Source organism: Ascaphus truei, chromosome 4 (assembly GCF_040206685.1).
Source record: "Ascaphus truei isolate aAscTru1 chromosome 4, aAscTru1.hap1, whole genome shotgun sequence".
In the NCBI taxonomy this organism is placed as follows: domain Eukaryota; kingdom Metazoa; phylum Chordata; class Amphibia; order Anura; family Ascaphidae; genus Ascaphus; species Ascaphus truei.
Window position 1 is genome coordinate 265,366,108 of NC_134486.1, and position 23,868 is coordinate 265,389,975.

At 41.7% G+C, this 23,868-nt stretch overlaps 1 long non-coding RNA gene across 1 annotated transcript in view; it reads left to right on the forward strand.

The window, feature by feature from the left end:
* The first annotated feature begins 587 nt into the window (after window positions 1–587).
* LOC142492073 (uncharacterized) overlaps window positions 588–23,868 on the forward strand; it is a 304,992-nt gene continuing 281,711 nt past the window's right edge. The window contains exons 1-4 of the long non-coding RNA XR_012800715.1: window positions 588–656; window positions 1,022–1,047; window positions 3,368–3,522; window positions 4,532–4,554. This is a non-coding gene — a long non-coding RNA (uncharacterized LOC142492073). The remainder of the gene's footprint in view (window positions 657–1,021; window positions 1,048–3,367; window positions 3,523–4,531; window positions 4,555–23,868) is intronic.

Here is a 23,868-nt window from a genome sequence, read left to right on the forward strand (position 1 = left end):
TGAATATGGTTGGCTGCTGGGTGAGTACACATTTACATGTTATAACACAAAACACATTTTTATTTAGGAATGTTGGCATTGTAGAATTTGATCACTAATGTAAGCTTATGTGTGCTCCATTCATTATAGGTGACTCAGGATACGGAATTAGGCCGTGGCTCTTGACTCCGGTGCTAAACCCTCAAACTGAAGCAGAGGAGAGGTACAATGCAGCCCATATATCTACAAGATCTGTTATAGAGAGGACATTTGGCCTACTCAAGACCAGATTTAGGTGTCTGGACAGAACTGGTGGGGCTCTTCTATACAAGCCTCAAAAAGTCTCTGATATTATCCTTGCCTGTTGCATTTTGCACAATGTTGCACTCAGGCACAATGTACAATCAGACCTAGCTGAGCCTTTGGTAGACGAGCATCCCACCCATGTAGCTGCTGAAAATGAACAAACAGCCAGTGGTGGCCAGACACGCCAGAATCTCATCAATTCATTTTTTTCTTGTAAGTAAAAACAGATATGTTCCAAGTTCTACTTTTATACTTACATTATGTTATCTTAACAATAATTTTTTTTTATATAACCTTCTGTTAGGACACAGATGAATATGGGTTGCACACCTTTCTTTTCTCTGCTGTGTGCACAAAGGGATGTGGCACCGGTATGTTATTGTTGCACAGGTTATATAATCCCTCTTCAATTGTACTTTAGTTGTGTGTATGTGAATACAACTGGGGTAACAAAGCACTAATATTTTAGCATTGTGTTGTTCCTTATGCTAACACAATACACATATTATGCCCATACTCATTCATGCTTCTAGTATGCTTACATACAATGTTATTGGTGCAGTGTAACATGTACATCCATATGATGTGTACACCAGGCTCATTTACATTTTGAATGTCATTAAATATACATGGTGTTGCACATTTAACACCAAATACACACTTTGATGTGTTGTTTACGGTACTGAAGATGGCATGTCAATGTTTGCAATTTATATATTGTTCCTTTGCATTATAGGTATATTTGCAGTATGACTGATCATGGTATGTATATTTGCTGACATCTCTCATAAGATGTGGCTACCTCAATCTTCCTATAATTATTTGAACTAAAAACCCAACATATTGGTTTAAACACAAATGTTACATATATGTACTTTCTGTATCATGTATATGCATTTAGCTACTCTTGAGGTATCATGTGCATTGTATTACAAAATGATTACTCACATTTCATCACATTTTATGTATGTTTCCTTATAATTTCCATTAATGTAATATAGAGGTGTTTGGAGAAAAGGGGATAACTGTACTTATTTGTTTACTTACGGGAGCACATTCATCACTAGCATAGACACACTTTTTAAGACAACTGTTTGTGTCTCTATCAATTGGTGTAGGATCCATGTATAACACCGACAAATGATAACACCAGCTTTATTATGGTAGCTTATATCATCATATTGACTATACTATGTATTTTTAAACGATTAATAAACACCGTAAACTATAGTTAGTTAGGTTAATGAAATATACACAGAAACGTACTTCATAACATGATGGTGATGTCATATTCAGAACATCATGCATTGGAGGGGACCATAACATCTGGCCAGTAACATTATTTGCTACAGTCCCAAACCATTTTATCTACATACCCATGTAACAAGAGATTTTAAATATAAATGGCTACTTGGTCGTAAGTGTCCTTTACATTGGGAGAAGGAGTGGCTCAGTGAGTAAAGACACACACTGGCACTGATAGTTTGAAGCAGGGGAGTCTGGTTCAATTCCCGGTGTGGGCTCCTTGTGACCTTGGCCAAGTCACTTTATCTCCCTGTGCCTCATGCGGCAAAAAAACATTTGTACGTTCCACGGGCCAGGGACCTCAGGCTGAAACATGTGTCTGTAAATCGCTGCGTACAACTAGCAGCCCTATACATGAACATGCTCATATTATTATTATTATTATTGTTACATAGTTTCGACAGTCATACGTTCCATTACACAATAGAATACACAAATGTGTTAGCAGAGTGGGAATGGTTGTTATATAAAAAACACACCATGTCATAAAATGTTAGTAGTCATTAAAGAACACTCAAGAAAAATTCAAGAGGCACTATTTTGCAACATCATTATGTTAATTAAGTGCTTATGCAATATAGGCATAAGGGTATCACTTTTTTAATTGTTTGTTAATAAGCGCTGCAAGCAATATAAAATTAGTTCCATATGTAGTATAGTAGTCGGTGGCTCCTCCTCACAATCATCTCATATAAAGGTAGACTCTTCTGAAATCATACATTGATCCGATTGTATCTTCCCCGACATCTCTGAAATACAGCAAACACATGATGGTCAAATATGGCACCTTACTATATATGTATCCGTGACAACGCGTTACACAGCTCTATATGATTGTGTACATACACACGTCACTCATTTATATGTTACAACTACAAGTGTACATCAGTATGTAATTTTTATTATCATTTGTAGCAGCCATAACTATGTATATGAAGTGAACGTTGCCTGTATACTGAAAAATGTGCGCGCACATCTTAGTGTGCGCACGCACTTCACGCTTGGCTCCACTAACTGTTAGCGCATGCGCAAAACAAAGCGAACGTTGTGCGTTCAATACATGTAGAAAATACCAGTAAACATCACATCTTTATTTCAAATACAATGAAGATGAAACTAAAATCATTCTAAACGAGTACATCTGTATTCTTTTAAACCAGACGTGTTTGGACAGAAAGGACGGCCGATAACACAATGCGCAAATGCAATACGTGTGACGTCATGTTAAGCCAGCGGGAAACGCACGCTAACACTCCTCCCACTCAATTAACATTCGGCTAACGCCCAGGGTACGCCTACAAACACTGAGCCGCACGCATCACACACTGCAGTTACCGTTACTATAACAAAACATGACAGCCAATAGGCTTTGAGGCGCGCACGTCGCTTGGGGGCGGGACTTACATCCGTAATCCTTTTTAAGGACGCCTTGGCCCATGACAAGGGTCCCACGTCATACGTGGTGGACCCGGTTTTCAATGTTGTAGATGTTGCATGATAACAAAACAGGTATGTGTTAGAGTTATGGAAAAATGTTGCTAATATGTTTAAAGGGATAGGAAAGTACGTATATGTATACCGTCAGCAATGTGTACTACTCTTTCAGGTTCTACTATATTGTATTAGGAAACAATTTGTTTGTGATCGCTACATGTTATGCAGTCTGCAATGTTACACTGTATCCACGCATTGAAAGTGAAAATGGTGGTTACAAAAAAAAAAATAATTTAAACGCAGAGACAACGCATAACGATTGTTATATTTACCATTCTTCTAGAATTAACTCTTCGCCTGGCTGCAACTGGTCGCTCCAGAAATGTAAGGCATTTTCATCCACGCTTGACCCAACCGCTGAATCCAGTATGACACATATCTCCTCCAGGATGCGCTCATAGGAATCGCCACTGCTTTCTTCAAATAATTGGTCGGGAGGTAGGTTCATTTCTTCGGGTTCCCATTCCAATGCATTTTCAGCTGAAAGGCTTGGTACATAATCATAGTACTTTTGTTCTTGTACAATGTGGGTTTCAGGAATGGAGGCTGCAGATATTGCAGCACGTATCGATTCAAACGGATCAGTAGTAGCGGATACATTGCTATTGCCATTAGGAATAAATATGCCTTTCACGACAATATAAGTGCCGTCTTTCAGGAGAAATTGTTTTTCCGGGGCAATCTTCCAGAAACCATAGGTGTGTTGTAGCTTATCCTGGTCACGTTCAAAAAAGTCATTACTTGATAAAGTGAATCTTATTGAGGAATTAAAATTCCGTGCATGCTTACGGTCTTGGTAATAAGGATATTTTGCTCGAATGAAATCATCGATTTGGCGTGTGCTTGCTTTCTGTCCGCGACTGTTCAAGATGGCTTCACAGATCATGTACTTATACCCTAAAAGGGGATTAATATTGTTAACGAATTCATCAGCCATGTCTGAGTAGCACAAAAGCTGTGTGCAGGTCTGTGTTATTTGCTCATCAAAATGAATGTGCTGAATGGCTAACAAACTCCTGTTTTTCCTTGTCAAGGTCAACAAAACTAACTACTTTGACTCCTTATTTCAAACGCCAATTGGATTTGTTTGTCTAATTGGGTTAACAGTTGTGGTTCGTGATATGGGACTGTGGGAGAAACATTTCTCCTTCTTTTATCTCGTTTGTGAAAAACATCCCTAGACTTTGAATGCGTTCACAGTGTTTTTTTGAAAACTAACAAAGACCACTGTGTGAAAATATTTCTTAGCCAGGCATATCAGTACAAACACACACCTGCAAAAAGAAATGTTTTTCCCCCGCTTACATTTCTGTGTGTATGTGAAAGTCTGGTTAACTCCCTGTCTGCATGAGTTTAAATACGTGTGTATATATATATATCTAAATATATCTCTCTTATAAAAATATATATATTTATATATTATATTTTATTTTTTTTAATATTGCAGGAGTACACACAACATTGATGGCAGTAAGTATACCTGTATGAAACCTATTTAAATGGTGAGAAACATGATTGAATGAAGTAATAAACATTTGTTTAAGCACAATACTGTTAGAGTCTCATACTTAGGATATTTCTCAAACATTATGCCTGTATTATTAAAATAGTGTGCTTTCACAAGGAAGCATGAAGTGTATTAGTTTGTAAAATACATGTATACCAGTTTATATAGTACTATATATATATATATATATACATATATATATACATATATATATACATACACACACACACACACACACACACACACACACACACACACACACACACACACACACACACACACACACACACACAGACACACACACACACACACACACACACACACACACACACACACACACACACTCAGTGTGTGTGTGTGTGTATATATATTTTTATACATTCTGAGATGTTATTGAAACAAGAACACACAAATGATTAAAGGACAAAATTAGAATGCCCAAGCAAGGCAAAGGTAAGTAATAATTTACACATAATCCTGCTGTACACGTACAAGAAAGATGTTTGCAGTTACTTAGGTGTTTTTATAAATGCATGTGACTAATATGCATATGCAATTCTTACATCAATTAACACACCCAAATGCAATGTTTTGCTGCAAAGTCAATGGCAGCTTCTCTAAACTTTGCAACTGGTTCCAGGTGGACCATTACTGAACAGACAATTAATACATAAATATTTATAACACTATTCATTAATTGAGTGTTAACATTTCCAAAACTTCACGTGTACAAGAACATACTTGAAAGTTTGGAAACAACGCAGTCTTCAGCATACATACAATAGTAATTAGATAATGTGAAGTCAACAAAACAAGGCCAAAGACATATTTTCTGAATTATAACATTTATTTTTTTTGTTCCTTTTGCGAGCGAGTAACAGGCCTGCTTGTTGTCTCTTGAATTTTCCTTTTTCTTTTGCCACCAACTTTAGGCACAGCAGAGCCACTTTGAGTGGCCTCTGGCACTTCACGGGCAGGGCTTGTGGGCAGTGACTCACCTACAGGGCTTTTGGGCAGTGACTGTTCACCTACGGGGCTTGTGGCCAGTGACTCACCTACAGGGTTTGTGGCCAGTGATTCACCTACAGGGCTTTTGGGCAGTGATTCACCTACAGGGCTTTTGGGCAGTGATTCACCTACAGGGCTTTTGGGTAGTGACTGTGAGCAAGTTGGTAGACACTGCACAAGTGATGGTTAATCTGTTTCATGTGTGTCTTTTGTTGTTTTTGACCAAAAACTGGTCAGTAGTAACTGCTTGTATTTTGTTTTTGTGGGCTCTTTTGTAGGTGTCAGCTGCTGATTTTGTACAGATGGCAGTGGTAGTATGTCGTCAGGAACCTGCACAGCAATCTCTGCTACTTGACCGGTAACATTTGGGCCTGGTGAATGAATATCAGATGAATGTGGTGAAAACTGACCTGCATGAACAGATCCTGGCTGGGAGGTGTTGAATTGTGGTACATTAGTCATTCTCCAGTAATTAGCTTGTGTTTGCTGAACAACTAATGCTTCGAATGAGGTGTTGATTTTTTGCAACTGTTTCGGCACTTCAATGAAGACTCTGTGGAGATGTGCCAATTGTGAAACTGTTTCTTCCTGCAGTGCAATCATCCTTTCCAGCACTGTCATGAAGTCAGAATGGCGACGATTTTCTGCTTCCACAATTTTTCCCTCAGAAGCTACAATTGCATCGTATGTCGTATTTGCTGGACGATTTGCCGGTAAAACAGTTTCAATTGGAACGTCTTCATGGTCACTTGCTTCTATTTGTGTGTGTATGGCGGTGGCGTCATCATCATCATCATCATAATACTCTTCATCATGTTCTACAAATAAATGTACAAATTATTAAATGTCATGTTAATCTCTGCTGTGTTACTATGTAATTGTACTGTGTCATAAGTAACAACTAACATGTTTCCATACGTTTTATAACCTCACATTAAAAACTACCTTGACTTAAGAATAATGTTTGGACTCAGAATGAAATATGAGTGAATGAAAACTTGCTGTAAACTCACAACTCCTACATGATAGTTAACATCACTAACACAATACAAGTTGCCTTACACTTCATTTTCACTGACACTAAGTAATCCTATTTAAAGAAGATGTGCAAAACAAATAATGAACATGACAACATAACATATAGAAGAGCACATATTATATGGCCACCAACTGATACACTCACCTTCTAGGTGTGTTGAGCTGGCTGACCCAGGTGAAGACACTTGTTCAGTCTCAGGTGACACATGTCCTTCAGGGGCAACTATATATAACAATAACATAAGTTTTACATTTACATGTGTAAATATTGAACAAACAGTTATTGTATGTTCTGTATTTCTGAGTACCTAACAGCATCATTTCCTTAACCCAAAATGTGTGTGTGAAAGTGAACATAAATAGTTGTAATAACAATGTACATGCCTGTGAACTTAGAAGTTTTGAGTTCCCTAACATACAACATACTATGGTTCTGCAGTAATGCGTGAGGAAAAATACATTAAATTTGTACATAAAAATCATATGTTGTGTAGTGATATCAGTATCATAATGTACATAACTATCATGAGATGACCATTCACAATGGTTATCATGAAGGTGGTCATATTGCAAAAAGTGTTGCTTTTGGTAGAGGATATGTGTGGTACATTAATATAAGATGTGGCACACATGAATGTGGCTGTGACTAAACAAGACAACACATGCAGTGTGTGATAATGTGTCGTTGATAGTAGTTCAACTATAGATATGAGTGAACTAATGTGTGACGTACGGTTTGATAAGTAATGAGTTTTTGGGGCATTTAGTAGCTAAAGTGAAGCTTTCAAATGAGTGTGATTAACTTCAGTTGTGCTAGTCAGGTTGTAAGAACGGTATTCCCTTCCCCAAAAAGCCTAATGAGCCACACCTTTCAATTACTTGAAACAGGTGAAAATGGTGTGAACTAAGTTGCCCCTAAAATGAGGCTGTAATTAGTGTGTGTGCTGAACCCCACCCCCTCTGTTGAAGTGTATGCTGTGATGAGATATTAATTGCAGCTGCTTTAACACAATGGTAGATGAGCTAAATAGTCGTGTGCAGTTTTGAAGTTATGAAAACAATGACATAAAATATGATACGTGTGCCTCATTATGCTGTCTGTATATGACTTAAAGCAAAAATGGACCTTTTCATAAACAACTATAGATGTGTTAGTGCAAGTGATGTTTGTAGGCCGTTGCATGCAATATATTTGATGCATGCTTAAAATAGGCAGTAATGTCATGTTTGTCGGAGTAAAATAAATAAATACACAATAATATTCTACATATTTCTGTTCTGTACCTGTAGCTAGTAATAATTTCTCATTAACATGTGTTACACATGTGTACTACCCTGTTGTTCCCCATCTTCGCCCACCATCAATTGCTTCCACTGCAGCAATGCATTTTGGGAATTCACATGTAAATGAGCACGCAATGGCACGTGCTATATTAGTTACTGCTTTTAGTAGGACTACAACATATATGTCTATTTAGATATATATATATATACAGAATCAGACATATACATATATAGATGCAGGTATGCTTATATTGTGAAGACAGTATAAAAAGCAGTGTAACTATGCAAAATAACTGTAAGCAACGACACGCCTAGTACAGTAATATTTCTCACCTGGTGGAAATTGTGAGGGGTAAATTCCTATATCACGGTCACCAGGTAAGCCTTCCACGACGACGGGAAGTAATTTTGCCCGAAGCAGCTCCTCCAATGGACTTAATATGAGACGTTGTGGTGTGGGCCCACCTCCAGTGCCAGTAGCATGCACGCGTTGGTGTTGTATTTTCTTTTTCAATTTGGACCTAATATCATCAAATCTCTTGTGACAATTCCGCTTGTCCCTCACATGATTCCCACACGCATTGACACCAATGACTATTGTGTCCCACATTTCTTTTCTGCTTGCTGAACTTGTCCGCCCTTGAAAAACATATCAAATATATGAGGTAAATGATTAATAATATAAGCACCAGTTTCCTACACTGCTAGCTGTTCCAAGAGATAGCAAACATGCTGTTTTATGTGTAATATGTGAAGCACATGAGCATTCACTACTAAACCTATACATGTAAGCAAGGTTGCATTCATATTGTATGCAGTTATGGCAAATTGACCGCCTGTGTTTTGTTGTCCTTGTAAGGCATGATAAAAAGCTGTGTTTCCAGACTAATTAACATAGAAAGATATTGTGAAGCCATATTTGCATATGAACAAAACTCAGATGACCTAGGATCACATGTATTTGAATAATAAATGTAAATGTACACTTACCTAGTAAATGTCCATATATACTGTCATAGTGCTCCAGAATGCCAGTGACAAGAGCTGTATTTTCCTGGTCATTGAAGCGAGGATTACGTGGCTTCTCCACACGTTTCTTCCGAGCAGGTTTAGGGTCAGAGCTTGGCTGGTGCTGACTGGACTCTCCTTCTTCCAATGGAAGAGCCTCCAAAAGCTGCCCACCAGCAAGCACGCCACCACCATCCACCCCATCAGCAACTGCGCCACCAGCAGCACTCCCAGCACCAGCACTCCCACTCCTAGCACCAGCACTCACACTCCTAGCACCAGCACTCACACTCCTAGCACCAGCACTCACACTCCTAGCACCAGCACTCACACTCCTAGCACCAGCACTCCCAGCACCAGCACTCCCACTCCCAGCAACAGCACTCCCACTCCCAGCACCAGCACTCCCACTCCCAGCAACAGCACTCCCACTCCCAGCAACAGCACTCCCACTCCCAGCAACAGCACTCCCACTCCCAGCAACACCACTCGCAGCACCAGCACTCCCACTCCCTGCAACACCACTCTCACTCTCAGCAACATCACTCCCCTGAACAGTACGTTCACTCCGACGCGTACTCCCACGAGTAGCACTCCCACTCCCACCAGCATCACTCTTCCCACGCTTTGCGGGCATACTTCCAGCACTCACAAAAAACAGACAAGAAATGTACAGGCAATCACACGAAACACTTCCACATATAAAACAAGACAAAGATGTAAACAAAACAACAATGGACAAAGCTCACCCAATACACAACAAGTCTCTCAGTCAATATGCAAATCTTCAAACAGCCAGCTCTGTGCGTCTCTCTCTCTCTCACTCCCAACAACACAGAGAATGATTAGCAGTACACGTTGCCTTTAAATATGGCGCGCAATCCAAAACATGCTTGTTTCGCCTGATTCAGCAAGATTTGTGATTGGGCAACCTAACAGCACCCCGCCACGCACGCCGATACACCTGTGTGTGATCGGCTAATCATCATGAGAGTGGGCGGATTAGTTTTCGGGTTGATTTTGAATGTATTCGGCACTTACTGCATACGGAGAGGAAAAAACGCCAATAACATGACTAATCGGTAAGATTGCCGATTTCACATAATCGACGCTTACTGCATGAGGCCCAAGGTGTACATGAATAACAGTGTCTTTGGTTCACTATGACAGGGTTTAGACCTGCTCATTAGAGTGTTAGCTCAGTGGGTTACCTCTTATCTCAGAGTCTTCTCCCTGTGGGGTCACGCCAAGGCTGTAGAGGAATGGTGGTGCAGAAAAAATAGAAAAGGGGGCGCCAGGAACTTTTCAATACTGTGGTTCTTTATTGGTATGTCAGCATACAACATATAGCAGCAACGGGACAGGTTTTCAGTCAACATAGCCTCCGCTCTAAAATAGTAACCTTTCCTCCTCCAGACAGGAGTTCCATGTAGGCAATGTAGAACTAGAACATCATGCTTTTCTTTGAACATGGAGTCTGGATTCACCACCTCCCACGCAAGAGTAGTCTCTTTTGGTTACTTAGTTCAAGGACCCTACACTCAGGAAACTCATCCCTGTCTATTCCAATAAGTAGGAAGGCATTCCCTTTGTCTTCCTGCCTGAAGTATGTAGCCCCTGTAAGAAATAGTGGGCTGCCTATCCTTCTCCTACTGGAGTAAGCCCTGTTAAGGGCAGGCGCCAGTGGTAATCATGGGTTTTCCCCCCACCAAGCCCTGCCTTGAGTGATAGAGGTAGGCCCCTGACTCTGTGGCAGGCCTGATATAGAGGGGAGGTCCTGCTGACATCATAAGGGGCAGGGCTGTATCTATTTAGTGGGCTGCTCCTGTGTGTATCAGAGAGTTGAGTCTGGAAGAGTTGAGTCTGAGAGGCTGGAGGAGGGTGTGTGTGAGGAGTCCTGCGCTGGCAGTTGTGCAAGAGGTGAACCAAGAGAGTGGAGAGTGCTGGAGCAGAGAGTGTATGATCTGGAAGTGGCAAGGAGACAGGAGAGAAGACTCTCAGCCAATCTGAGTAGAGCTGATAGCACTAAGTGCTGTGGACCAATGCCCCTCACCCTGCTGAGGGGGTGAGGGGGGGGAGATTTACCCTCACCCAGAGAGTATATCCTGGTGGTGGGGGTTGGGGTATTGAAGCCCCAAACAGCCCATCCTGCTAGGGTACAACCTGGAGGAGAGGAGTGGAGGAATAGACCTGTTACATTTGGAAGCACTGCTGCAAATGAACTGCTGCGGTGTATGAACTGCTGTGTGCTGTATCACTGTTACAAGGACAATAAAGACATTGCTGCTTTTATATAAAGACTGTGTGAGAGCTGGATCATTCGCCCTGGGACCAGGGTTTCTCTGTAAGGGTCCCACCCCACATCCCTGGGGCTTATAGAGATGGAGGTGCTGCACCACAAGGACTGCTAAGACGATGGAGGCATATACCCCAGAAGCCTGGCCCTGTTATCCCTCACACCAACGCGGGAGACTCAGGCCCTCCTGTTCCAAGCAGGTATGCACCACCATAGTACATATTGCCAGCCCTCACTACACCCTAGAGGTACAATCTGCGACCGGGCGGGGGGGGGGGGGGCGGGGGGAACATGGGTTACATTTGGAGGCGAGCTGCTGAGATCCAGAACAGGACAGGCTTTCAGCAAGGCAGAGCGGGAAGAGTGAAGTGCACCTTCCGTTCAAGTACTGGAGAGAGTGTGGCATGTAATACCAGGGGTAGTCAGGGGAGCGTGGATTCCCGCACAGTACGCCCTGGGTGCCCTAAGAGGGTGATGTAAGATGGGTGTGAGGCTATAGCTGTCCTAGTCCCTTGAGGCAGATAGTGTGAGGCAACTGGGGGGGTTAGCCTTTTAACTAGTCCAGGGACCATGGCCCAGGGCCCGCACTATGAGTGGCCAAAAATAGGAGACGCCCGTACCTTAGGGAGATGCCCGGGTACACTAGCCAGCACCCACATTAAACACACCACAGAGTACTTGCAGGAACCGTCAGCGAGTGCGGTGCACAGAGAGAGAGTTCTGCCTAGCCTGGGGTATGCCACATCATATCAGTGGGCAGAACAGTCAGAAAGAGTATGCAGAGAGCGTTTAGTGAGCAGTGTGAGAGCAGTCAGTGTCTAGGAACGAGCTATGCACTAGACACTGAGAATAGTGCAATTATACATTTGGAGGGCTCATCAAAGATGGCGGCCGTCCCTACATGTGCTCCGCGGACTATATCTTTCTCCTACTGGTGTAAGTCCTGTTAAGGGCAGGCCGCCAGTGAGTATCATGGGTTTTTCCCCTGCTTCAAGCCCTACCTTGAGTGATGGAGGCAGGCCCCTGACTCTGTGTGCAGGCCTGAGACAGAGGGGAGGGCCTGCTGACATCATGAGGGGTGGGGCTGTCTAAACCTAGTTCTGCCTGTTCATGTAAGTGACAAGTAGTTCTGTCCTGGGAGCTGAGGAGTGAAGTGCTAGTCTGGAGTTAGTTAGTACTTTTGGAGAGGAGTGCTGGAGTGTCTGACCTAAGAAGCCATGATTAGAGTGACACCTGTGCTTGGAGAGGAGGCAGAAGACCAGCCTGTTTAGAGCTGATAAGACTATAGGGGGACCAATGCCCCTCACCCTGCTCAGGGGGTGAGGGGGGGATCTTGCCTCACCCAGAGGGTATACCCTTGGACGGGGTGAGGGGGGTGGGGATATTGAAGCCCCATACAGCCCATCCTGCAGGGGTACGTCCTGGAGGAGAACGAGAGGAGGACAAGACCCTGTAAACTGCATATGAACTGTTGCTGTGCATGAACTGCTGCTGTGTGCTGCTACTGATCTGCTGTACAGAATAAAGAGACATTGCTGCTTTATTACAAAGAACTGACTGAGACTGGAATCTCTCTTCCCTTAGTGGGAATTCTCTGTAGGGTTCCAACCCATATCCCTGGGGCTTATAGAGATGGAGGCGCTGCACCGTTGCTAAAGAAGATGGAGGCATATACCCCAGAAGCCTGTCCCTGTTATCCCCAATACCAACGCGGGAGACTCAGGTCCTCCTGTTCCTCACAGGTATGCACCACCAACATTTACGTAATCAGCCCTCACTACACCCTAGAGGTCCAGTCTGCGACCGGGGGGGGGGGGGGGGGGAACATGGGTTACACTTATATAGGAAAAATATATCTGGTGTGGGTTTGGGTTCTGAGCTTACAGAGGCTGTGTGTATACAGTACAAGGGCAGGCCCAAAACTTCTAGAGCAGTTGAAATATCATACAGTATAATAAAATATGCCTCTTTGAGGTGGAAAGTAGATGTAGATGCATTCTCAATCATCCTCCACTTCTCCCTACTCCTTTATAATCTTTGTCCCGCAGATTGTTTTCTTTGCAACCTTTTATTTACGTCAAGTTTTTATGCCTCACGTTCTTTACATTACTTTTTTATATTTGCATGTCATTACCCAGAATCCCTTGCTGCAGTGGACGGACTATGTGCTAAGAGATCATGGGGAAAAGCAGTGATATTTTATAATTTTTTTTTTTTTACATACGATTTCCAAAAAGGTTCATTTAAGTGAAAGATTTTATTTCAAGTATCTTGCTTGAGGTACAGTAAAATGACATCTTGCTGTTTTTGCTTAGAACTAAATGACATCACTGCTACAGCTCTTCACATACCTGAGCTATCGGACCAATGCCTTCAGCACTTACAAGCTAAAGCTTGCAGGAGTCTGTTTTTACTAAATACCAGTTATCTGATGTGCAGGGAACATCTCCACAGGTCATTTCACACGTTTCCTTTCCAAACTTGCCAAGTCACTCTGATTCTGACTGAGTTACTGTACCATTAGAGCAGGGGTCTTCGACATCCTGAAGACCTGTCGTGGTCCTTGAGGACTGGCGTTGCTCACCCCTGCATTAGATCACGTTATCGTGTTAGCCCATAGATAGACAAGAAACTTTTTGTAATAAAATAAGTACAAAAGTTAGGTAGAAGTGATACCTTTTAGTAGCTAACTGATGTTTAAAAAGAGTGCAAGCTTTCAAGATTACTCAGGTAACATGAAAGTAACAAGAAGAAGGGCAGCGCACTGCCAGGAAAACAGGAGGAGGCTCACAAGTAAAATTAATTCTTTATTCCTGAGATGGATCCAACATAACCTCTAGAGAGCTCAAATATACACCTTGATAAAGGGCACACGGGCCGAAACGCGTAGGTGTGGTGATTTTTGTGCTCTCTAGGGGTTATGTTGGATCTATCTCAGGAATAAAGAATTCATTTTACTTGTGAGCCTCCTCCTGTTTTTCTGGCAGTGCGCTGCCCTTCTCCTTTTTACTTTCCTGTTCATCCTCCTGGTGGATCTGCACGCCGTCTGGAACCATACTTAGACCGCACTGAGGACCTGGGAGCTACAACAGGGAGTTACCCCTGTGGGTTTATGCATTCATCAGCTTCGTATGGGACAATCTTTGTACTACTTATGTGTGCCAGTGAGCACTAGGTACTAGTCGCTTATCCCCTGCCAGGGATGCTGTACTAATACCCTATTACAGTGGAGTGGTCCAATTGGAGATATATACCTTGTGAAAAGGGATTCAATCCGTTTCTGATGCGCTGGTCACCTATATTTGTCTACTCAGGTAACATGCCTAAAGATAGGACCTGAAAGTGTGCACTCTTTAAACTTCAGTTAGCCATTAAAGTTACCCCTACTACTTAACTTTATACGCCCTTTTACTACAAAGGCTCTTTCTGCCTGGATTACCACCAAATTTCTTAAATTCCATGGATAGAAGTCACTCTTAATACTGAATAGTCAGCATTTTGCACCAGCTCCCACAAGAGGTGTAGTTGAAATAGAGACCTGAACATTATAATGTCTCAATTCAGATGAGGAATCTAGCTGTACTTTTGTAACACGATCTGAAAAGATAAGAATCAGTGGAAATGTACTGTTTTGTTATGGGTGTCATATGAATTGTACGATATTGTCTTCCAGCATGTTATATTTAAGTATGCAAAAATGTGACGAGCGGCAGATCAGGATTGTGATAAAAGAGCTTGAATCATACAACATGTATTTACGTGTAAGTAAAAAAAGTATTACCAACTAATATAGAAAAAGCTTTCAGAAATACCAGACAATCTTCTGACCAAATGTCAACTGATAAGACTATTGGAGATCGCCAGTAACCTTTGATTGATTTTTCAGTTCTAATTAATTGGTCCACAGTTTCATCCACTGTAGAGACAAAATTAAAAGAGTTTCATAATTCTATGTTCTCTTTTAAGGAAGGCCTATGTAATGCCCAGATGTCTCCCTGGCTCCTGCTTCCCTCTCCCCCCCTGGTGTAGAGAGGTAGGCGTGCAAGGGAGGTTGTGGGGTGGCAGAGTCGACACGCACCAAGGAAGGGGGGGTCACGCAAGGCCCTGGTGCCCAGTGCTACAGCCATGCTCGGGACCCAAAAGAGAAAAATCTTCAGGGTTACCATGGAAGCAAAAGAGACGTGAAGTGAGAAAAATAGGGGGAGTGGAGAGGAGAAAAGTACAAGTGGAGATTTGAAATGTAGGAGCCACATGTACATGTCCAATATCTACAGTAAATGCATCTGTAATGTGAAAAATATATAATATGTGACTAAAGAAATAAATCTCACAATGTACCCAAACTGATGAAGATAGGGCACCCATTGTTAACAGAACGCACACAGTAAGACATACTTGTACTTTTTGAATTGATTACTGTTTAATTAAATTGTAATGAAGAGTGCATCATTTGGGGTACTTTTTTCACTTTTCATGCCTCGTTTATACTTATGACCCCTTGCACAGCCCTGATACAAAAGACATTGATCTGAATGGGGTATTCTTTACTAATTAATGCGCTTTGTGCACTCAGACAATCACATGTTGGTGCTTTCTTTACCATAGAAGCAACCAGACAATTGTGCAGGAACTCCCTTCTATGAAATAAATAGTGCTGGGATATCCCATATTGCAATTCTCTCTCTCTTTTTACAAGTCAAGATTGTCCTAGAAAGAACCGTAAGACCCTCACAAGCAAAGTCTGGTCACAAAACCCACTTGGCACAACCTCGAAAGCTGACTCTTACTTTCTCACTCCCAGAATTAAGCATGAAAGTTAGAACTGAGCATTTTTACAGTACATACCTGAGTAAGCTTACTACAAGGGGATACATTTAAGTTAAACCAAATTGCACAGTCCTCTATATATATATGTGTGAATAGACTGGGAAGTGTTTATATAAGTGGAATTCCTAATTCAGTTATATTTTATTAGTATTTAGACTAATACTGTTGAGAGTCAATCTGTAGTTAGTACAGTACCTATAAAATGTACAGCTTGCTCAATTAACCTCTCCACATACTGTACTACATACCCCATGCACACAAAAAGCATAAGCATTAGCAATGTACATTTATTAACCTAACTGCTTACATCTTAATTACAAACGTAACATAAATTGTTCATTTTACTTTTAAGAGAGATTTACATTTTTGTTTTGCGCTTTTGTTTCAAACGTGAACTAAAACAACTTTCTATTTTTATTTTCAAGTATCGGTTTTATTACAATGTTAGATGATTTCATGTACTGTATATATAGTATTGTTCATGATGTATTACATATATTTTACATAGTGTCACAACAATGATGTACTGTAGGAATGTAGTGTTTTGTTTGCATTTAACCTAAAATCTGCCGTAAGAAATACAAATAAAGGAGGGTCATGTATCAATATTTCTTGACAGCAAAAAAGTGGCGCTACAGATTTATCAAAGGAATCATCTAATTGAAAGCTATTGAGCCTTTATCTTTGATAAATTGGGTGCAATGTTTGTCCCTGTTTTGCAACCAAGAGATTTTGATACACACCCCCATATCACATTATAACTATTCCTAATCAAAAAGATATTCATGCAATATGTTATCACTAAGTAGTTACAATGCCTGGAGACTTTCTTAAACACATCCCAAATTGATAATCCCTATTAACACTGCAAGACATTCTGCTAGCCCTGTAAACGTATTATAAACCAAGGGCTCCATAAAATAACATTTGTATGTGATGAACACTTTAATACATTGTAATAATGAGAGTGGATGAAGCATGTTTTATTCAAATATGTGCTTTCATTTATTAATGTTAAAGAGTAATAATAGACTTTATTTCGGAATTAACTTTGTCTCCCTGGCAAATTAAAGCAGCCGTGTCATTATTCTTCACTGAAAATCTTTCATCCCTTTTCAAATGTTTTCCTATTTCTTTTAACAATGTTTGTTACTAACATTACAACCCCTAACAATATGAGTGAGATAGATCCACTTTCCTCTTTTACAGACATAATTTGGGCTGGGACGGTAATCAGAAGTCAAGATCCAGCATTTGGTTAGACACTGATTGATGCAAGGTTATCAGTAAGGCTAACGGCGGCTCCCGTGGGTGGGCGCGCGAAGGTTCGTGCATGCGCAAAGAGATTGTAGTGGCCATTACAGATGTGCACAGGCGCTGTGGAAGGACACAGGACTCCGAGGGGAACTACAACACCCAGCAGCCCTTGGGGCTGCAAGATCACCTGGCTTTGCGTAGCCAATAGGACTGCCAGAATCCCCGGCTCAGAAATGGATACATTTGGCGTGCTGCAAGCCACGCCTGTCGGAGCTGGGACGCCATCAGGTAGGGCCATTAGGCTCCAGCTAGACCTCGACTCCCCTCAGCTTGTGGTTACTGCAGGGACAGGCTCATAGTATAGGGACACTGCCCTTTAGCTTCAGAGTGAGGGATACAGAAATGAGCGGCTGTATCCTGTCCATAGGTGGTTTGGGACCAGATCAACCGTCACATAGACTCTCATCAAAGGTGGCACGGTCCAGGCGGGACACCACCCAACGTAGAGGCGGAGGCTTCGCGGGTTACGCCAATGGATCCGTGGATCCCATCATCAGCTACAGCATCTGTGCGCCCAGGTGTGGACACATCTGGCAGGTACCCAACACCTCACGTGCACCAACAACACTTTATTTGGCAGCGCTGTACCACACATTGGGTGGGGGATTGACCTTGTGGACACCGGGTTGGTTGGGTGCCCAAGGGCTCCTAGGTAATTTGGGGACGGTGACTCAATTGAGAGGGGATGAAGAATTGGAAGGTACGGCCGTGCAAGGCTTGGTGGGTAGGATGTAACTAAATTAGCTGCATATACAGTAGTAAAACTGTTCTGCTTTACCAAGAGTGTATTTGTTATGTGTCCTGCAACGGGGGAATTCCACACGCTAGAATCCCGTACAGGTGGAGGCCCTACCGAGCACCACTCAGGTGCACCCCAGGTTCACAGCAGCGGAGGCTCAGATCTCCTGGACACCATCAGGTATTGCACCACACCCATACACTGTAGCTACACGTCTCCCAGGGGGTGGGGGAAAGTGCGCTACACTAGTAAAGAGAGTAGACTACCTACTAATACTACTTCAGCAGCAGAAATTGAATATTCTACATTTTATAGCATGTCTTTTAAATATGTTCTTTTTTCCAGGTGCTTTACTGGACATTCTGTTGAACATGAACTGGTTAATTCACACATGATTCCTTGTATTAAGTTATATGTCAACACATTTTCACATGATCTGTGTTTTAGGGAGAGCATGAAAGAATTAGGGTGACACACCTATGTTGGGATGTCGGAACGTTTGAGGATTATTGTTTGATATCATACAGTATAACATATTTTATTTGGTAGCACTTTGTAATCTCCTTTTGTTTAACAAGAAATAGCCAGTTTAATAGCACACAACTACACAAATATAGTGACACGGGGTGTTGAGTACGTTTATGGTTAGAAAAAAACATTTTATACCCCCACTGAGGTACAACCTTTGCAGGGCTACAAAAGGATAACTCAAATCTCTTACACGCAATGGCAAATCCCTGGGCAGAAAGTAATAAGAAGTGGAGGTTCCAGAGTGACCACTTGTATCCGTCCTTTAAAAACAATACTGTAAGTGAACCAGGGATGGGAAGTCCAAACAAAAGAAAAGCCATTCATCCTTTTTGAATTATGTACACAGTACATTCTGGTCTTATTTTCCTCGTGACCTTTTGATGTGCATTTAAATCATGTTTGTTTTGTAATATTGGTACAAGGCATATTTACTTTGTAACCTTCAATGCTCAGTGCCAAATTTTAAGTGTAAATCCAGTCTCAATCCGGCTCCTTTCCGGTGCAATCATTTGATGTTCTGTCATTATCTCTTTCTTATTCTTCACTACTGTACATTGCTGCACACAATCTGCTGCTCTAATTTTCAAAATAATTCTCCCATTTGTTGAGTATCAAAGTCACAGTTTATAGACCAAAACCTTCGATAGTTACAAAAAATATTAAGCGTTGTTTAGTAAATGCAGTTTAAACTCCGTGGTTAAAAGAGCCAACAACTTAATTTGCAATGTGTTGCTTGCTCCCTCTGGCAGCAATGATTTAATGACTAATAAGTATAGTAAAGACTGGGAAATTACCCAGGAGGAAAAAAAGTGAAGTCAAGAAGGAAATCAGAAAATGTGTCCAGTGAGAACTCACCCTGCACAGATTATTTTACGCTGCCATCTTGCCACCTGTAAATACCAAATTGTGTTCAAAATAGAAATGTCCAAAGATATTAGTAACTGTTAATGTTTCAGACTAAGTATGTTGCATTAGGTGTAGTCTTCACAAAAAATACTGGAGTTGGAATATTGCAAAAGCAGACAGCCAGGTGACACTGCCCATAATTATTGGTCGTTTTCTTATTGAAAGTATGAATAACTTTTCAAATGTAGGCCAGAAACTCTAAAGGTAAACAGCATAATGAGCCAGTATTTAGGCGAAGACTGTATACCACAGAATATACAATACCTACCTGAAAAAGATTGCTGCAGCTCTTTTAGACCTGCAAAGCTCAGTTAAGTCACTTCTTGTGACACTAACCTAACCTAACGTCATTGTTAAGCCTAACCGCATCTATTCAAAGACAAATAACGTAATATGAAGTCACGTTTTTTTCCCATGAGGAGCATTAACGCGGGGACTGAACTTTACTTCAGTTACTGTGGGTCATACAGTAGCTAAACATGGCCTCACTCCCATCTAGATCCTGAAGTAGGGCTTTTACAGGGCCTGGATGAGCGTAACGCTGCAGATGGGCATGAAATACCTAACATAGCATTATTTCCAGCATTATTTATTTCTCCTCTCCTTCAACTCGAGTTAAATACCTATTTCATGGTCTGGACCGGAGTAATGCTAAAACATACTTTATGGGTTATTGGTATAGTAGGTCATGCAACGTTATGCTACAATACCATAACATTCCACCTGTGCCAATAAGATACAGAACGACTGTTGTTTTTGCAAATAATTAGCATGTTAACCTCATGGAAAATAAAAGTCCGCTCCTGGTTTGGATCACATTGTGAGCCCTGATTTAATGGAGCTTTGTGGGTCTAGCCGTTCACGCTACTATCTTCATGGTTCAATTCTCTGATCAGTAAGAGACAAAGAATTGTAAAAAGTTAATAAAGGATTACCTACTGAAGTATGTGATAAGGAATAGAAGGCAAAAATTAAGACAACTGTAGGAAAATATATATACATTTGTTCATTTTCATTGGTGATGCACTGTCATGCCTTTGTAAAAAATTTTTATTTGGCATGCTAATTAACTAACAAACAAATAAACTAATGCCATCCTATGCTCATACAGTAAGAGAGAAGTAATTGCTATAAATATTGCGTACAGCATGGAAGGATGGTACATTAGATTTGAGTGATTGTGCTGGTAAAAAGTTTAAAGTTTATAGGGCAGCTGCCCCCACATGTAATTGTAGGGAATAATGTTGAGTCATATAATACATGTGTATGTGGACCCGAACGCAAAGAAAACTAATACTTGACAGTAAGTTCAAGAAATGACTCACAAGGGCTACTGTATTTTTTTATTTTATTTATTTATAAAAATGTTTTACCAGGAAGTAATGCATTGAGAGTTACCTCTTATTTTCAAGTATGTCCTGGGCACTTAGTTATAAAAACACATGGTTACATTAAAAGTACAGAGGTTATACAGTCAATTCAGAGACATTTCATTGACAGATAGAGTTGGAAAATTGGGTGCAGGGGATAAAAATCTGGTGAGTTTCAGATTGAAATAGAGAAGCTTTAGCATCAACGAACGGCAGCAATTGGCTCACACCCTTTAGCTGCCCTTCGGCTGCGCCAAAGGCTGTCTGCCTTTGAGGACACTGAAGGGTGTAAGGATTCTGCTTGATCCATGCCGGGTTTTCACTACGATCCAGGTTTTCTGTCTCTCCTGCCCTTTCTACTCACTGTGGCCATTTTGGGTACTGGCAGCCTGCTTTATAAGGCTGCAGTTCCTGGTGGGAGTCGCCGAGCAAAGTTCTTTTTGCTGCAGCTCTGTTTGATCTTCGCTGTCACACATTACCCTTTCGCCTATTTGGAATCACTGTTGCTGACCCCGGACCGTGACCCCGACCTTGCTGCCTTCCGCCTGCCCTGGCCTTTTGCCTGTTACCTAGACTCTGCACCACGGCCGCCAGCCCTGACCCCTGCCTGCTTACCAACTACAAATACTCTTACAGGACTCTGCCCCCAGGCTCTGGTCGGTTATTCTGCATATCTACCTCAGCCATGCGGGTCCGCCTCCTGATTCGAGACATGCACCGTCACAAAGGAGTTCAGAATGAATGGAGCTGCGAATACAAAGTTCTTTGTGTCCTCTTGGCTCATAACATTCCAGTGCGGTGGGGTTGATGTTCCACAAAGTACAAATAAAAGTTAACCCTAAGCACGCTGGTCATGTGCAGAGGGGAGCAGCTCTTGGGGAGCCCCGTCAGGCATCCGCCTTTGCGGCGACGCAGATGTACACTGAAGGGTTTCAGAATGAATGCAGCTGCGAATTCAAAGTTCTTTGACCTCCTGGCTCATTAACATTCCAGTGGATGGGGTTGATTTTCCACAAAGTACAAGCAAATGTTAACTCTAGCACGCTGGTCCTGTGCAGAGGGGAGCATTTATTATGTGGGTTATATGTTTCCAAAGCTACTAAACATACAAAATGAAGCAGATTGTGTGTATCTTGATGTAGTTTTTCTACAAATGTTGTTTTTGATGTATTGGAAGTTGTTCTAAATTTAAAATCATGTCGTGTTATTATTTTTTGATTTTAACAATTTATATTAGTTCTGTTTATTCTAAAGATATATTACATCTCTTTGTAACCTGGAGGAATAATCCTGACTCCTATTGGCTACATTTGTTACTAGTTTCATGTTAATTGGCCACTTTTTCACCCTATCAAGATTCACCAAGCACTATATAGGCAAACAAGGTATGCAAAAGCACAATATTACTCTGACAATCTCCACCAAAATACATCAAACCCAGCTAACTTCTGGAAGGTTATCAACAATATATTCCAGCCTCCTAACCATCAACAACCAAGTAATATCACTAAGGGGGATATTACTCTGACAAACCCCACTGACATTGCAAATGCATTCAATGATTACTTTGTGGGGTGTGCCACTAACTTATTAGCGAAACGCAGCACAAACCCCAAACCTGAATCTCATCCTGGGAGTACCCCTATAGTCCCACCCCCTCCCAACACTGCCCACAATTTTCAATTTAGCCCAGTATCTGAAGAGGAGATTACACAAGTGCTCCTCAAACTAAAACTAAGCAGCCAATGTGGACCCGACTTACTACAATCTAGGTTCCTACGACTTGGTGCCCCAGCCATTGCCAAACCAATTGCGTCCATAGTCAACTCTATCCTGTCTGCAGGCCATATCCCTAAGACCTGGAAAACTGCCAGAGTTGTCCCAATCTTCAAAAGTGGGGACAAAAACACTGTCTCAAACTACAGGCCAATCTCACTTCTCCCAATTCTATCCAAAGTCATGGAAAAATGTGTCCACTCCCAATTAAGCGATTTCTACACCAAGACGAATTTCCCTAGCCAATTCCAGTCTGGGTTTCGTCCCAAACACTCCACCGTAACTACCCTGCTAAAAGTTTGCAATGAAATCCAGTGTGGAATGGAACGGGGACAACTCACTGGTGCAGTATTCCTAGATTTTGCAAAGGCTTTTGACACAGTTGATCATGTTATCCTGCTTAACAAACTCCAGAGCTCTGGAATAGGGAAACATGCTTTAAACTGGTTTCAGTCCTACCTATCAGGAAGATCCCAACATGTGTCCATCTCAGGCTCTAACTCCAACCCCCTGGATATCACCTGTGGTGTCCCGCAAGGCTCTGTTCTGGGGCCCCTACTCTTCTCAGTGTTCATTAATGATCTTCCCACAGCTTGTAAGGAAGCCTCAATACACATGTATGCAGATGACACAATCCTGTATGCACACAGCCATAGCCTCTCTGACCTGGAACACATACTTCAGTCTGACTTTTTGAGACTCGAAAACTGGATTTCCCAAAACAAACTGTTTTTAAACACTAACAAGACGGTAACAATGGTATTTGGGACCAAGACTAAATTTGTAAAGCTTCCAGTGACTGAGCTCCAGATTAGAACCAACGCTAAAACCACCCTAACACCTGTCACTAGTTTTAAATACCTGGGCTTATGGTTTGACTCCCACTTAACATTCGGGATGCACATTGATACCCTGACAACCAAGACCTATGCCAAACTAGGGGTACTTTACAGGAACAAATCCTCCCTAAGTCTCCTGGTCAGAAAGCGTATTGCACAGCAGATGCTAATGCCAATTATTGACTATGGAGACATAGTATATGGCTCGGCTCCTCAAACCCACCTTAGCAAACTTGACACCCTCTACAATTCAATTTGTCGTTTTGTTCTCCAATGCAACTACAACACACATCACTGCGAAATGCTCAAAGAACTAGATTGGCCATCACTAGAGTCTA